The sequence below is a fragment of the Molothrus ater genome, chromosome 7, assembly GCF_012460135.2.
Source record: "Molothrus ater isolate BHLD 08-10-18 breed brown headed cowbird chromosome 7, BPBGC_Mater_1.1, whole genome shotgun sequence".
NCBI classification, from domain to species: domain Eukaryota; kingdom Metazoa; phylum Chordata; class Aves; order Passeriformes; family Icteridae; genus Molothrus; species Molothrus ater.
The window spans coordinates 2119275-2134933 of NC_050484.2; the positions used below are offsets into that span (position 1 = coordinate 2119275).

General features: G+C 49.4%; 1 long non-coding RNA gene across 1 annotated transcript; it reads right to left on the bottom strand.

Annotated features, from left to right (window-relative positions):
- Positions 1-7301: 7301 nt before the first annotated feature.
- LOC118688633 (uncharacterized) lies at positions 7302-11989 on the bottom strand. The gene is made up of 3 exons (XR_004980493.1): positions 11889-11989; positions 7731-7908; positions 7302-7367 (listed from the first exon to the last, which is right to left on the bottom strand). It is a non-coding gene; the product is annotated as an uncharacterized LOC118688633 (long non-coding RNA).
- Positions 11990-15659: the final 3670 nt, after the last annotated feature.

Here is a 15659-nt window from a genome sequence, read left to right on the forward strand (position 1 = left end):
AAACACCAGCAGCAGCTCTGGTTGAGGGGCTCTCTTGACTCATCTCCCAGCCAAGGTGGCCACGTGGACGTTTCCTCCCCTCCAGCAGCCGTGCCAAGGGGAATGCCAAAGACACTGGAGGGGCACAGGGGATGCCCCAGCCAGGATGGAGATGTTGCTGTGGGGCACTCAGCTGGGAAGTGCCCAGAGGGTGCTGCTGTGCCCCACACAGCCCTGTGTGCCCTCACCCAGCTCCCCAAGGGGCTGGCAGGAGGCTGCTGGAGCACGGGCACAGGCTTGGCAGGGGGCGAAGGGGCCCTGCTGGAGCATTTCAGTGCTGTTTGCTTCATCCCTCTTCATCCTGACCCAGTTCCTGGCCAATCCCTGCTGGCCCTGAGCTCCCTGCAGAGAAGACAAAACATGGGATGTTCCTCTGGCTCCCTCCACCACCCTGATGTCCTGCTGCAGTTCCTGCTCAGCACCTTCCCTCAGCCTCTGGAAGCAGAGCACACTTGTTCTCCTCTATTTTATGTCATTCCTGGCCCACTTTTACACCTGTCCTGAATCCCCTTCCCCCCTGCAGGGCCTGGAGTGGTGTTTGGCTGTGTCAGCATCACAGCAGCACCTCCTTGTCACCCACAAGGGCAGTGAATTCGTGCCCAAATAAATCCCTACCCTTGTGAAACCGTGTGAAAGGAAAGGCTTTAATGGTGAATAAACTCCCAAACTGGCCAAATGGAAAAGGGAGTGGATGAGATTTTCATGGTGTGAGGGCAGGGGGTGCAGCTCCTCTGGCTCAGCACTGGGAGCATGGAGGGAGGGATGTTTGCTGCTGGGGCTGCTGTTTTTAGAGCAGGGCAGGGAGTGAAGAGCACAGAGCCTGCTGCTGCTAATGGTGTTTGTGTTTAGAGCCTAAACTCAGGTCATGGGGAGCTGATTTAGAGGGAAATTCTTTAGTATAAGGGCAGTGAGGCCCTAGCACAGGGTGCCCAGAGAAGCTGTGCCTGCCCCTGGATCCCTGAAAGTGTCCAAGGCCAGGCTGGATGAGGCTTGGAGCAGCTTGGGACAGTGGAAGGTGTCCCTGCCCATGGTGGGGGGTGGAACTGGAGGAGTTTAAGGTCCCTTCCACGCCAATCCATTCTGGGATTCTATGAAATAGATTTCACCAGGGCATCCTTCCCTCACCAGGAGAGTTTCCACCACTCAGTAAGGCCAGACCAGGTGCAGAGGTAACAGCAGCCTGCATGTCCAGGCCCAGCCACGCTGTGCTCATGGTCAGGTGGGTGCTTTCCCAAGGAAAGCTGGCTCCTGAGGGCTCTGTCCCAGCCCCAAGCTGCTGCCTCAGCCACAGGAATGCAACAACAGCCCTGCACAAGCCCACACCGACCCGTGCAGCTCGTGGCTCACACGTGGGCTGCGCTCTGAAAGTGAAATGTGAGAGAGGTCATGGAAGGTGCTCAAGGCTTAAAGAAGATGAGGCAGGACAAACACTGTAAGATGCTTAATTTTATGTGGATCTGGATGGATTTACCTCAAAGGTTTGCTGGGACCCCTGGGAGAAACTTTGTAGGTGGAACAGTCCCGGCCCCAGAAAGGATGAGATGCGTCACAGCAGAGCCAGAGCAGCAGCACAGCCAGGCAATGACTCCAGACAGGAGGTGACATCCCAGAATTCTGCATCCCTGCATGTCCCCCATCACAGATTCTCATCTCCCTCCTGGTTTCATGCCACCAGGCTGGCTCAGGTTTTTGTCCTGTCCTTGCAGACATCCTCATCCTTCACTCTCACTTCTGGCAGGATAAAAACAAGAAAAATCATAGCAGGACATTCCTGTTGCGTCAGGAATCCATGGAGAACCCACGTTACATGCCAAAGGACACCATAAGTACATTCAATCTGCTGGAAATTATGATTTTTTACTCCACTGCTGTCCCAGACCATAGAATCCCAGACTGGTTTGGGTTGAAAGGGACTCAAAGCTCATCCAGTTTCACCCCCTGACATTCCAGTGACACCTTCCACTATCCCAGGCTGCTCCAAACCCCATCCAGCCTGGCCTTGGACACTTTCAGGGATCCAGGGCAGCCACAGCTTCTCTGGGCACCCTGTGCCAGGGCCCCAGGGAGGCTTGTCCAGCCTTTCCTCCAGCAAAACCTGATTCAACCACACTGAATTTTGCCTCGGGTTTCCTTTCTTTGCTCCAAGTCTAGCTGGGTCTCTCTCCAGGAGCCAGGAATTAGGTAGCACAGCTATTCCAAAGTAAATTGCCCTACAATTTCTTTTCCATAGCAAGAGGGGTTGTTTTCTTAGGGCAAACCACTTTTATCCTTGAGGAAAATGTCAGCAGGAGGAATAGCCAGGGAAAACTCGGCCGTGCTGCTGTCCTGGAGTTACTGTCAAGTAAAAAAAGGCCAGAGTTTCCCCTCTACAGTTTTTGTGGCCAAGTTCTTTAACTTTCCCCCAGCTCAGCTGAGGATGTCAGAGCTGGGGTTCCCTATAAATACTCTCAGCCTGGGCTGGGGAGAACAAACCAAAAGGGCACAGGAACCATGGAGCTGCTCCAGTCAGGGAGAAATGTCTGTAATTAATGTAGTGGGAAAATTACACATTTATATGGCCCCCCCCCCAAACACAAGAGCAGACATCCATTTCCTGCAGGGCTGTGGCCGCCTGCCAGCCCACAAATAAATCACAAAACCACAAAGTCAACAAGGAGGGGAAAAAAAAGGGGAATTATCACAGAGGATGCAGCACCCTTTTGTACCAGGAAAATCACCAGGGTCCCCACCAGACATCTACTGTTTATCAATAATATTCCCTGATGCTTCCCACCATTTGGGACTGAGGTGGGGAGGGATATTCAAGCAGAACAACAGAGATTTTGCAAACTCCAAAGGCACAGCCAAGGGGTGGCTTGGGAGATGCATTGACCTGCCCCAGAGGCGTTTGTGGGACCAAACCCAAACAAACCCACAGCAAACCTGATATTAAATAGCTTTGGCATGGGTGAAAAGATGGAATAAACCCAAAGCTGCCGACTTTCCTCCAGGAAGAGGGTGTCTGAGGGCAGGGATGGAGCACTCAATGGTCTGGCAGCACCTCCAGAGGGATCACGTCCAGTGATGCTGGAGATTAGGAATAAGAGCACAAACAATTTCAGTGAGGACTTGCAGTCCTACTCCCACGCATTTTCCCTCCCCTTGCCTGTCCCCATGGAGGTTTAATGGCCTGGGCCCCCACTTCACAGCACCCTGGGGTCGCTGAGAGCCTCTCCAGTGCCTTCCAGCTGCCTTTGGCTCCAGCAGGGGGATCATGGCAGCAGCTTTACAGCTTCCCCCGTGAAGCTGGGCTGTGTCAGCACTGGGGCACTGGAGGAGAAGGTCCATTAGTGGGGTTCTGAAGGGCAGCTCCTGTTTTCTGCACCACCCAGGGCTTGTAAATGAACCATGGGTGGGTGCCATGCTTCCCAGGGTATATTGTGACTACAGAAACCCTGAAAATGCATCAGCATTCCCAAATGGGTTTTTTTTCTTTTCCACTCTGAGCTGAATTGCTTTAGGGGGCACTCAAAACCATCATGTGCTGCTCACAGAGAAGCTTCCCCACCACCTCTTTCCCTGCCACAGGAATCTCATGGATTGCAAGGCACCCTAAAGGCCATCCAGTTCCAGCTAGCCTGGGTTGCTCCCAGCCCCTTCCCACCAGGATGAGGTGGGTTTATCTCCCCAAACCTCCTGATTTCACTGCCTGGCCACCAAACCTACACCAGAACCAGAGGTCCCACTACCAGGGACAGCAGTGAAGAAATTCCTCCCCTATTCCAGGCATGCCCATCCCAAAACCTCAGCCCTCCTGCTCTTACCCTGCAGTGGGGAAACACAGGTGGCACTAAGCAAAGGGAGGGAAGAGAGCAAAATGCTTCCCTGCACCTCAGGCACTTCAGCTTTTCCTTTCCTTCCTTGGCCTGTTGAAAAGAAAAAGAAAAGAAAAAAGAAAAGAAAAGAAAAGAAAAGAAAAGAAAAGAAAAGAAAAGAAAAGAAAAGAAAAGAAAAGAAAAGAAAAGAAAAGAAAAGAAAAGAAAAGAAAAGAAAAGAAAAGAAAAGAAAAGAAAAGAAAAGAAAAGAAAAGAAAAGAAAAGAAAAGAAAAGAAAAGAAAAGAAAAGAAAAGAAAAGAAAAGAAAAGAAAAGAAAAGAAAAGGAGAGAGAAATTGTATTTATTCACACACACAACAGTGAAACATTTGTTTAGGAGAAAATCTCACTGATTCTTGGCTGTTATTCCAGACACAGGGAGAACAGCAGCCCTTAATGTCTGCCTGTTCCTCAGTGATTTGTGCTTTTGTGCTTTGAGCGACGTTCCCAATTCTGATAAGGGTATTAGTGCATTTCTTGGGCTGAATTATAAATTATGAGATGCAAAGCCCTCTATTTATGCACTTCAGTGCTGAGAACTTACATGCAAAACAAGACACTCAAGCTCTCAAAGTTCCCACAGCAGCTCTCTCCACTCTGCACAGAGAAAGCACCCAAATTATTTGGCTGCATTTATGAGGGACACATTTCAGGGATTAGGGCAGGAATGGACATCTCCTGGATGTTTTCACAGCACTTTGCTCGGAGCAGTGGCTCCTGCAGCAATATCCTCTGAGCTGGGTCCAGGGCAAGCTCCCTCTTGAGCTCAGCATGACCAAATGGCACACAGGATAAGACATTTAGGATAAACACATCTGGAAGTGGCTCCCTAGCTGCAAAGAAATGCTTTTTAACACACTTTTTTAGGGTCAAAATGGAGCAAAACTAAAATGCGGCAAGCGCAGATTGGAGTTTTCATTTGGGGAAGGAGGGGAGGGGAGAGCTGTCCCCAAAGCAGAGCACACCCAGCACTGCAAACAGCAGATTCATCCTTTGTTGTTTGTGTTTCCACCTCCTTTTAATCAAAAGAATCACAGAATCATTAAGGTTGGAAATATCATCAAGTCTAACTGTGAATTCAAGAGCACAAAAGCATTTCTCTGAGCTCCACATCCACACACCTTTTGAACATTTACAGCATTGGTGCCTCCAGGCAGCCTGGTCCAATACCTGACCTTTCAGTGGGGAGATTTTCCCCAGTTTCCACTCTAAACCTCACCAGGCAAAACCTGGGGCCATTCCCTCTTGTCCTATCCCTTGAGCTCCAGAGCCTTGCCCAGCTCTGTTCCTTTCTCAGGACACTCATCCCAACAAGATGGAACAACAGGAAAGGGAGCTGCACTACCCCAGGGCAGAGCTTTCCCCCATCATTTTTACAAAGAGGAAGAAAAGAAAAAACACCTGGAAAAAAAAAAAAAGAAAAAAAAAAATTTAGGCTAATCCTAAACTGAAAGTTTCTATTCCTTAGTTAGATTTCGAAAAACAAAGTTTGTTTGGCTCAAAGTCAAATGTTTAATTTGACCTCAAAGCTTTAACTTTGCTTAAAGTTTCTTAGAATCTTAGAAATCAGATGACTGAACAGCACATTTTAAAAAAGGAAAAAAAAATAAAGCACTGTCCCCATCAGGGTTTGAAGCAGGTGACAACAATAAGCAGCAATAAAAGAGCAATGGTCTGTGTTCACAGAAAATGCCTCAGCTTGCTCATGTGCCCACAAGGATGCATCAGTTCATGTTGACAAAACTGCCCTGTTTAAAAATAATAATACTTAAATGTTCCCTCAGCCAAATGGAAAGAGGGGGTGATACCTGGGCAGGAAATGGAGCCAAGTGTCCCAGCCAGGACTGCTGAATGTCCTGCTGAGGAAGGGCCAGATCCCATGTGCTGCTCTCCCCTACACCATGAAGTGGCTGCTGTGGTCCCTGGGAGCTCATGGTGAGCCCTGCACTGCAGTCACAGCAGCCCTGGCCCAGAGGGGAGAGCCAGGCCTGGTTTTGCAGGAGAAGCCTCTGCATTGTGGCTCTGCTTCATCTCCCCCTCTGCATTCTGCTCTGAAGCCCTTGCAGCACCCCAGAGACCAGCTCATTGCTTCCCCACCATTCCCTGTCCATAGTATTCCTCAGAAACTGCTGTGGGAGTGCACACATCCCCTTGTAGCTCCAGCTGGCAGGAGAAGTTCATTGTGCTTGGGTTTGGGAACACTTTGGAAAAGCCCAGAGCCCATCCTCCATCCATTTCATACAATCACAGAACCACTCAACTTGGACAAGATCTCCATCCAGCCAGAACAGTGTCTTCCCTTCTGTGTATCTGAGAACTGAGATCTCCCTTCATTTGAGACTTCTCTAACAAACCAAAAACACACATTCACCCTCATTAGCAGTTTGCTGGTGTATTTTTCCAGGCTTTCAGTGCTCAGTGCCAGTGGCTCCACACAGAAGCTCCAGCAGCTCCAGGAGCAGGCTCTGGGCAGTGCAATTCTTGTCTGACCCATGGGAGCTCCAGGAGCAGGCTCTGGGCAGTGCAATTCTTGTCTGACACACAGCACCTGAACCTGCTGTGTCTGAGACCATTGCCCTAAATTCTTGCTGCTCCTCTCCATTTTCCCAGCCACGATCCGATCCCGGGGGGAATTCCACGTTCCCTGCAGCTTCTTCCAGTGCCCAACAAAGTCTCAGGAGAACAGCAGCTTTTTTTTGTGCTCCTACCCTCTGGATCTGAAGGATACCCCTGAACTTTAGGCTGGCTCTTGCCCCTGGCCCCTCTCTGAGGCTTTGATCCAAGGAAGCCTCTGGACACGTTCCCCTGGCTCCGCTGGGGAATTCAGCACTGCAGTATCTTGCATTGCAGATTATTTTTAGGGATGATCCAATTGAGACTGATAAAAATAAGAAAGGAGCTGGAGAATCTTTGCTGGAGCTGACTGTGTGATGCTGTGACTTACCAGAGCCTTGTGGCCAGAGTGGGGTTCCTGATCCAAGAGCACATCCCAGAACAGGTCAAGGTTCATCCGCAGGGCTCGATGGCCCAGTTGTGCTCCCACCAGCACCCAACAGACAAAAAACAGGGATCACCACAGATAAACACAGATACTTGCATGCCAAAATACCCAAATCACATCCAAATTCCCTTTCAAAGTTGAGGAAACATCACCCATAGCTGCCAAGGACATCCTAAGCAATATTGGCCAGCCAGACTGGTGATGCACTCCTGAATTTCACTGAAAGTCTTTAAAAATTTTTATCAGGTCTTTAATAAACTCAGCTGGGCTGTGCAGCCACAGCCCTCACCGTGTGGCTCTCAACTGAAGAGAAGAGCAGAAAGCAGTGAGACACCTCCCTGTGGCATATGCCCAGACTCCAGAAAATGTTTGGGGTGAAATTCCAGAGCACAGTAAAGGACAAAAACTGGGTTTTTTTTCTTTTCATTGATGTGAAGAAACAGGATTTGCTCTCAACTGATTGGTCAGTATTGCCTGGGGAAAGAAAGTAAAAAAAAAAAAATAATTACCCTTGAGAGATGACATGTCTAAACCAGTCACTTAGAGGTATTTATTGTTTTAAGAAGGGAATTATCTCTTTTTTTTATGGTCAGGTTGATTATTGCCAACAGTATTTTAACATCTGCTGTGCCTGCTGACCTACCACATTTACCCCACTTACACTAATTAAACTTTAATTAAGCTTACTAGATGTTCATCTAACATCAAAAGTAAGGCAAAGGCTTTGCCAAGCAAAGGTCTTGGCGTGGCCGGGCAGTTTGGGTTTACATCATTTTATTTATACATTCATAACAAAGGGGAGTGGTTTTAAGTGCAGGTCACTTCTGCCCTACTCACCTGACCCTTCCAACACCTGCTCTGCAGCTTTGTTCTGAATCAGCTTCATGAGGACTGGCATTTGGTGGGGTAGCAGACACCTCAAGGGCCTGACGAGTGTTTTGGGATGCTCCCATGAGTCCAGGCCCTCAGATACCTCAGGTTTCTCCTCCCAGGCTGCCAATCAGGTCTTGTATTTCTGTTTCTTAAAAAAAAATTAAAAAGCAACCAAAAAAACCCAAAAACAAACAAACAAACAAAACAAAACCAAAAAGAAAAAGCAAAAGGGCTTTCCTGCCAGCCTACCCTGGCAGTGCAGGGGTGCAGTCTCTGCTCTGTGCACACACAGCTGTTTTCCAGTCAGCCTCACTCAAACAACTCCAGCCAAGTTTCCTGACAAGTCAGTTTTCCTCTCCTCTCTGCCTCCAAAATAAATTCCCTCACATCCCAGGAAAGGTGCTGCCACAGGCTTGGGAAGGGAGGGAGAGGCAGCATCAGGAGTTCCTTGTGACATCTGGAGCACGGGTGTCACATTCCGCTCACCAGCCAGGGCTGCATTGGCCACTGGGGATTAAAACAGATCCTGGTGCTCTCCTCAGCTCAAAAGATTCACAGAATCCTTAAGGCTGGAAAAGACCTCAAAGATCTTTGAGTCCAACTGTTAACCCAGCACTGCTTTTCCCTAATTTCAGCAGGATCAGCTGGGAAAGCAAAAGCCAGCTGCACATGGACACTTCAAGGATCAGCAATCGGATTGTTGGTGCCCAGAATTGTCCTCTTGCATGGCTCACTCCATTCTCACCTTCAGCAAAATGGCTCTGCCTTTGATCCTGGGAAAGCCTCTTATTTTAGAGCTATTCCTGTAAAATTGCTTGAGCAAGACTCCCTCTTTTCTTTTCTTTCTTTCTTTCTTTCTTTCTTTCTTTCTTTCTTTCTTTCTTTCTTTCTTTCTTTCTTTCTTTCTTTCTTTCTTTCTTTCTTTCTTTCTTTCTTTCTTTCTTTCTTTCTTTCTTTCTTTCTTTCTTTTGCAAGCAGGAACTTTAAAAAGAAGGTTTTTGGAAAAGGATATTTTGGCAGCAAACCTTTCAGTTTAGTGCTTGGCAGGCACCAAGCATTTAAGCTTTGAAAAATAAAAATTTGTTCAGAGCTTTGGGGTTTTGATATTCTTTTGGCCTTTCTAAATGAAAGTCCAAGTTGGTGCTGTGAGTGGGGAGGTTCTCACACACACATACACAAAAAAAACCCCCAAACCCTCAACCCTCAAGGATTTCCAGTGATCTCTGCGTAAAAAGGTCTGAATCCAAGTCCAAATTCCCAGGAGGACCACACATGGATTCATGGAGTGATTTCCCCTGAATGACAGCTCCAGGTAGCACTGAAGGTTGTTGGAATCAAGGAATGGTTTGGAAAGGACCTTAAAACTCTTCCCATTCTCCTCCCTGCCATGGGCAGGGACACCTTCCACTGGACCAGGTTGCTCCAAACCCTGTCCAGCCTGGCCTGGAACACTCCCAGAGATGCAGGGGCAGCCTGTTTGAGGATGTAAGGGAATTAATTGCTCCAAACAATAACCACCTATTTGTGGTGTTTTATTTTCAGTCCATCCAAGGAGAGATGCTCCTGGTGAGTGTTCTGTGCACGAACAGGGGCTCCCAGTGAGACATCCTGTCCATCAGCTAGGCCCAGCAATGGAAACTCTCTGTGCAGGAATGAAATGGGTGCCTGTGCCACAAAGGCCTGGGCAAACAGGTGCCCTGAGCACACAGCTTAGAGCCAATGCCCCTGTTATCCCTTGGTGCACAGAACCAAGGGATAAGACCCTCTTTAAAACCACATCCTGCATCTCTCTCAGCAGCCCTGCAAAACCTGCAGCGAGCTTCCTTTCCTGAGATCCTGGAATGGCTTTGCTTCCAAACTCATTTGCTCCATTGGAAGGGAAAGAAAAAAAAAAAAAAAAAAGAGAAGAAGAAGAAAAAAGCAGAGAGGTAACAAGAGAAACGGAGCATTTGGCAAATGTGTATTGAACTTCACACAACAAACTCATTAGTTCAGGCGCCCCGTCTCTATGGCAACCAAACAGCACAAAAACAAGGCATTAACACCTAAATGTATTAGTGGGCAAGTGCTTAGCTTTTATCATTCCAGGGGTGTATTCCCCTCCGCAGCTCGCTGGGGTTCCCAAGGAAGACGATTCTGGTTCAAATGCCAGCATAAACATCGGAACACCATTTACAGACAGCCGAGCCGGAGCTTTCGTAGTTTCAATCACAGTTTGAAAAACAAACAACAAAACAAAACCGAGAAAAAGAGGCTGTGTGTAGGGGAGTTACCCAGTTTTCACTGTGCTTTGAGAAATTGTTAAAGGTTTGCAAGTCACGGGTGAGGGGCGAGAAATGTTTTCTATCCTATCCTAACAGCTCCGTGAGGATCTTCATCGGGTGGAGGAATGGGGGGGTATAAACTGGTTCTCCCAAAATAATTTCCAAGTGCCCAGCCTTTAATTTGAATGGATATTATGAGCCCTAGGAAAATGTGTAACCCAGTCTCCACTGTGCCACAAGGCTCCAGGCCATGCCACAGGCTCTGGGGGAGGAGTGGGGCTGTTTGGATTTGTTCCAGGAATACACAAGGGCTTGGGCATAAAGATGCTGGAAAGCCACATTTCAATGTTTCCCATTTAAAGCATCTTCCCATTCCGAGGGCCCTGGGTGAATTCCAGCGGCCCCAAGAGCTCAGACCATGCTGGGACAGCTTGGAGAAGATATCAAAGGTGTCAGCTCTCTCTCTGCAGGTCGGAGTGAGGCAGGAGAGCAAAGGATGTGTCTCAGCCCAAGGCACACTTGAAGCTGTGCTGGGGCTAACAATGCTCTTTACGTTTCCCTAAGTGCTCACTGAACTTCTTTTCTCATCTTTGCTCCAGGGTTTAGAACAACCTTCAGCAGGAATAAGGATCTGGCTTTCTTGGGGTGGATAGTCTTAAAGAACCTAATCCTGATCACTGGCAGAGAGAGGAAATCTCTACGCAGGGAAGCTGTGGCTGCCCCTGGATCCCTGGCAGTGCCCAAGGCCAGGTTGGAGGGAGCTTGGAGCACCCTGGGATGGGAGAGTGGAAGGTGTCCCTGCCCATGGCAGGGGGTGGCACAGGATGAGCTTTGAGGTCCTTTTCAATCGAAAGCCATTCCCTCTTCCATCATGCACAGCTGTTTCCAGGTGAGAGGCACCTTGTCCTGGGGCTAATTCAGACCTAATCACTAAATATTCTGAGTCTCCACACAATGACAGCAAGGAGAACCCAGGCTACACAGCTCAGGAAAAACCTTTAGTGGGAAAAGCAACACCCCACCAGGAGACAATGCCTTAAAAAAATGTCAAACCCATCTTCTCCTCCAGCATCCCTCAGGTGGAGTCAAAAGAGCACCTCTACTGCCACCAAGCACAGATTTAGCTTGTCCCAGTGTAGAAGGTCTGGTGGCAAATTGCTTGTCACCTGATTTCAGCCGTGTGACCAGCAGGTGCCACACAGGGGTGGTGCTGCACTCCCCACGCTGCCATCAGCACCAACATCCACCCCGTGTCCTCAGGCAGCACCTCCTTCTGCAAGCACTGCCAGCATTTCAGCTGGCCAGGGCCCTGCTTCCCAAGCCCTTCAGGCAGGTTGCAAGAAAGCAAATTAACAGGTTGAAAGCCTGACAATTTTCTTCTGAAACAAGGTCGCTGAGGATCTCACAAGTCCCTGGCTGGCTGACTCGCTATCAGCTCAAAGGCATTTCAAGAACATTAGCACTGGTGCCAGAAATATCTGGGCTCATCCTTGCAGCAAAACAGCAGCAGGGGGAGGAGGGAGGATGGGATGTAATGGCAGTGTCTGAACAGGCAGAGGGATGGGGGAGCAGAGATGTTTGGGGGGTGTTTTTTGGGGTGCCTTCACCACTGGGAAGAGTAAACAAAAGAGTTTTAAAGTCTCCTGTTAGCCAGAACTCTGTCACCACGACGACCCCATGGCTCATAGCTGGACTCCAGGATCTTAGAGGTCTTTTCCCTCCTTAATGATTCCACATTTACCTCTGGCAATAGATGTCAGCACACAGCAGCAAAGCCAACTCGAAATAAACCCTCAGCACTCCCAGTCCCCTACAAAAGGCACTACAAAAGTGCTTGCTGACATCATGCCCAGCTCACCAGTGGTTTTCCTCTACTGGAAATGTTGTTTGCAGTCTCCAGTCTCGCCTTATGGTCTTTTCAAAACAAGGGGCTTTGGGATTCACCAGTGAAATCATTGCTGTGGAACAAAATTCAGTAATCAGAACAACATTTAGCAATCAGAAAAACATTCAGCAATTGTAACAAGAACCATACCTGTGAGCTTCAGTACAAACCCAGCTCCAGATGGAGCTGGAATAAGATCTCTTATTCCAGAATAACAACCCTCTTTCACAGTATTCACCATTTTATTTTTGGGTTTGATGTCTAAATTAAGCATTTAGAGGCCTACATGTTGAACCCTGGGGCTTTTTTCCCCAAAGCCCTCCTGGCTGACATACCCTTGGGTCGAGGTGGGTGCTCTGCTCCTGGTTCATGTGAGCACAGACCAGCTCTGACTGCTCTTGTCAAACACAGCAGCATTTCTGGGCACGGGGGCAAATGGGTTTGAGCTGAAGGAGGGCAAGCATTAGATGGGATATTGGGAAGGAATTGTTCCCTGTGAGGGTGGGCAGGCCCTGGCACAGGGTGCCCTGAGAAGCTGTGGCTGCCCCTGGATCCCTGGAAGGTTCCAAGGCCAGGCTGGACATTGGGGCTTGGAGCCACCTGGGACAGTGGAAGGTGTCCCTGCCCATGGCAGGGGGTGGGATGAGATGAGCTTTAAGGTCCCTTCCAACCAAACCATTCTATGATCTGACCCCTAAAATTCACACCTCCAGACATCTGTCCTGGTGGGCAAAGCCACCCCGAGACAGATGCAGATTCTGGGAAGCAGCTTCTGGTCAGTGCTGCCCACACTGCACACACAGAGCTGCAGATTGTGCAACAGCTCTGAGAAGCCACCCAGGCCCTGCAGAGCTGGTGCCATGCTGAATGCATTAGCTGTGCTAGGAACAAATGAATGAACCAAAGCCAGCTTGGGTTTTGTGCTGGGGGCAGAGGAGCGCGGCGCGGAGCGGCAGGGGAGGCGGAGCGCGGTGACACCGCTGTCCCCAGTGTGACAGAGCGGCCTGGGTGCAGCCACACACGACCCAGAGGTGCCCAGATCCAGACCTGCGGGCTGTAGCTGCTGGAGCAGTGTTTATTTTAGCCCTGCTTCCCTCGTGTGTGCTCCCAGCAGGAGGGGATGTAAACTGGCTCAGCCGTGCCTGCCCAGCCCTCCATCCTCCGCCACGTGCCAAAACTCCTCTGCTCACACTCTGCGAGGTCACATTTATTGGCAGAGAGCTCGGCTCCTTCTCCCCTCTCCCTTCCCCCATGCTCCTGGTGAAATATGAAAACAGCCTGCCACCTGCCATTTGCCTGGCCTGCTTCTCTCCGTGTGCCAAAAATTAGCAACATACCCCAAAATGTAATTGGAAACACTGCACTGCACTGCAGGGGTCCCACTGCTGTTGCATAGAAGAGGCTTGACAAAAAGCCAATTTAATTTCTAGATTCCCCGGGCTGCGTGGAGCCGCTAAGTGAGGAGGTAAAAAAAAAAAAAAAAAAAAAAAAAAAAAAAAAAAAAATTAAAAAAAAAATCCCTTTTATCAGGCCAATTCCTATTAGTAGATTCAGATCTTTTAACAAGCCATGCCGGAGGAATCAGTGAGCTGTCACTGCCAGCAGATTTAGGGCATCGTTTCTTGGAATTGGAGTCGAGTGGGAGGTCAGGAGTTAGAAGTCGGCATTCCCAAACTTCAGAGCCGGGAGCTGGGGTGTGCAGGGCGGAGCTGAAGGGGGCAGAGAATTCCTGAGGGCTGACATTAACCCCGGGAAGGAAACTGCCCCGCTCCTCCTCCTCCCCAGCAGAACTTGCACAAGTCCCGGAGGATCCCGGCAGGAGGGATCTGGAGATGCTCCCGCACCTCGGCGCTCAGGGCAGCTCTGACAGAGGAGCACAGCACCACTGCTGCTGCCCGGGCTGCAGGCCAGCCCTGCAGAGCCAGCAGTTATCTCCTTTTTGCAGGAAAAGGGCAGGACAGGCGAGCAAGAAAATAGAGGGCACCTCATTCACACCACGCCTTGGCAGAGAGCTCGGCCAGCAGATTTGTGAAACTGAAAAGCAACATTTCACCCCAAAAGAGCTGTTTACATTGTCAGGGTCGACTTGCCAGGCTTAGGAAAGAGCTGTGCCAAACTGGCTCATTATTATCTCCCTTCCCCAAAATACTCAGGGCCTGCTCCTTTGTTCTGGGATGTCTGTATCCATGGAGCTGTGCTGAAATCCATGTGCCTCGGGGGCACCTGTACACACAGACACAGGGAACTCAGCCACTCTGACAGCAATAAGGATGGATTTTGGGAAGGAGTTGTCCCCTGGGAGGGTGGTGAGGCTCTGGCACAGGCTGCCCAGAGAAGCTGTGGCTGCCCCTGGATCCCTGGAAGTGTCCAAGGCCAGGTTGAAACACTCTGGGACAGTGGAAGGTGTCCCTGTACATGGCAGGGCGTGGGATGAGATGAGCTTTAGGGTCCCCTCCAACCCAAACCACCCTGGGATTCTGTGAAATTAATTGCCAGGCTGGAGCTAAAGCTTCACTGACCTCATGTTTCCCCTGGAATTGTGCTCCCTCCTCAACCTTATACCAAGGCTGTACAGCACACTCAGGAGATCCAAACAGGAACAATCCTTCCATCTGCTCTTAGGGAGAAAAGTGCTTAAACCCAAATCACAGCACTGTTAAATATCGCCCCACATCCTCCCTGGCCAGGTTCCTTGGAGAAGATGCACAGGGATGCTCAGATCAGGCACCCTGGGGACACTCAGGTGTGGCTGAAGGCCCAAACAGGACACTGGGACAATGGAATGCCTCTGGGGATGGAGTCTCCCAGCCCATCTCACAGAATCACAACATCCTGGGTGGAAGGAACCCACCAGGATCATGGAGTCCCACCCCTGGCCCCGCACAGGGCAGTGCCCAGAATCCCACCCTGTGCCTGAGAATGCTGTGTTTGGGACTGGGACACCCAAAGCCCACCATGGATCTGCTGCCTGGGACTGTGGGCTGCCTTCATTTCAGCCTCAGAAGGGCAAGGCAAGAGGGAGCCCTGAGGAAACTCCACATTCCTCCTCATCAGGCTGATTACTGAATAGGCTTTAATAGATCAGGGAATGAAGAATTTGGTTAAGTCTAAATAACTGCTTTGAAATGCTTCAAAATTAGATTTTTTTTTCTCTATAGAAAGCATGTTATGGAATACTAGGGAGATGACCCCACATTTCCAAAAACTAAATTATAAAAAAGTCATCACAAAATCCACAGCTGCTCTCCATTTGCAATAAGCTGTTTAAAACAAAATAAACCAATACATTTTGCTCCAAGACACATGCATTAGGCACTGGCAGCTTGCTTCCCTCATTCCTCTATCCCCAAACACTTTGAATGGAAGGAGGGGGAAACCTTGAAGTGATACATATGTGAGAAGCCCTGAGAACAATAGCTGCTCCCAGTTGACTCCAGAGCTGTTATTAAACTCGAGGTCCCCGTGCTGGAGGAGCACAGCTGGAGCAGCACCAGCACCAGGCTCTGAGAACACCAGCAAAAGTCAGATTTCCACCTACAAATTCCTGGAAGTTTGCAGCCCAAAGAGCAAAACACCACAGATTGATGTGGGCAGGCTCAGAGGGATGGCATCCTCCAAGAGCAAAGTACCAGCAGGCTAATCCTCAGATCAGGAGGGGCAGGATCCTGCTTGGAGCCCAACATCACCATTATGTTTTTAAGTGGAATTTTACTCACAATGAGGTGCAGTCAGTACAAAGAGGCT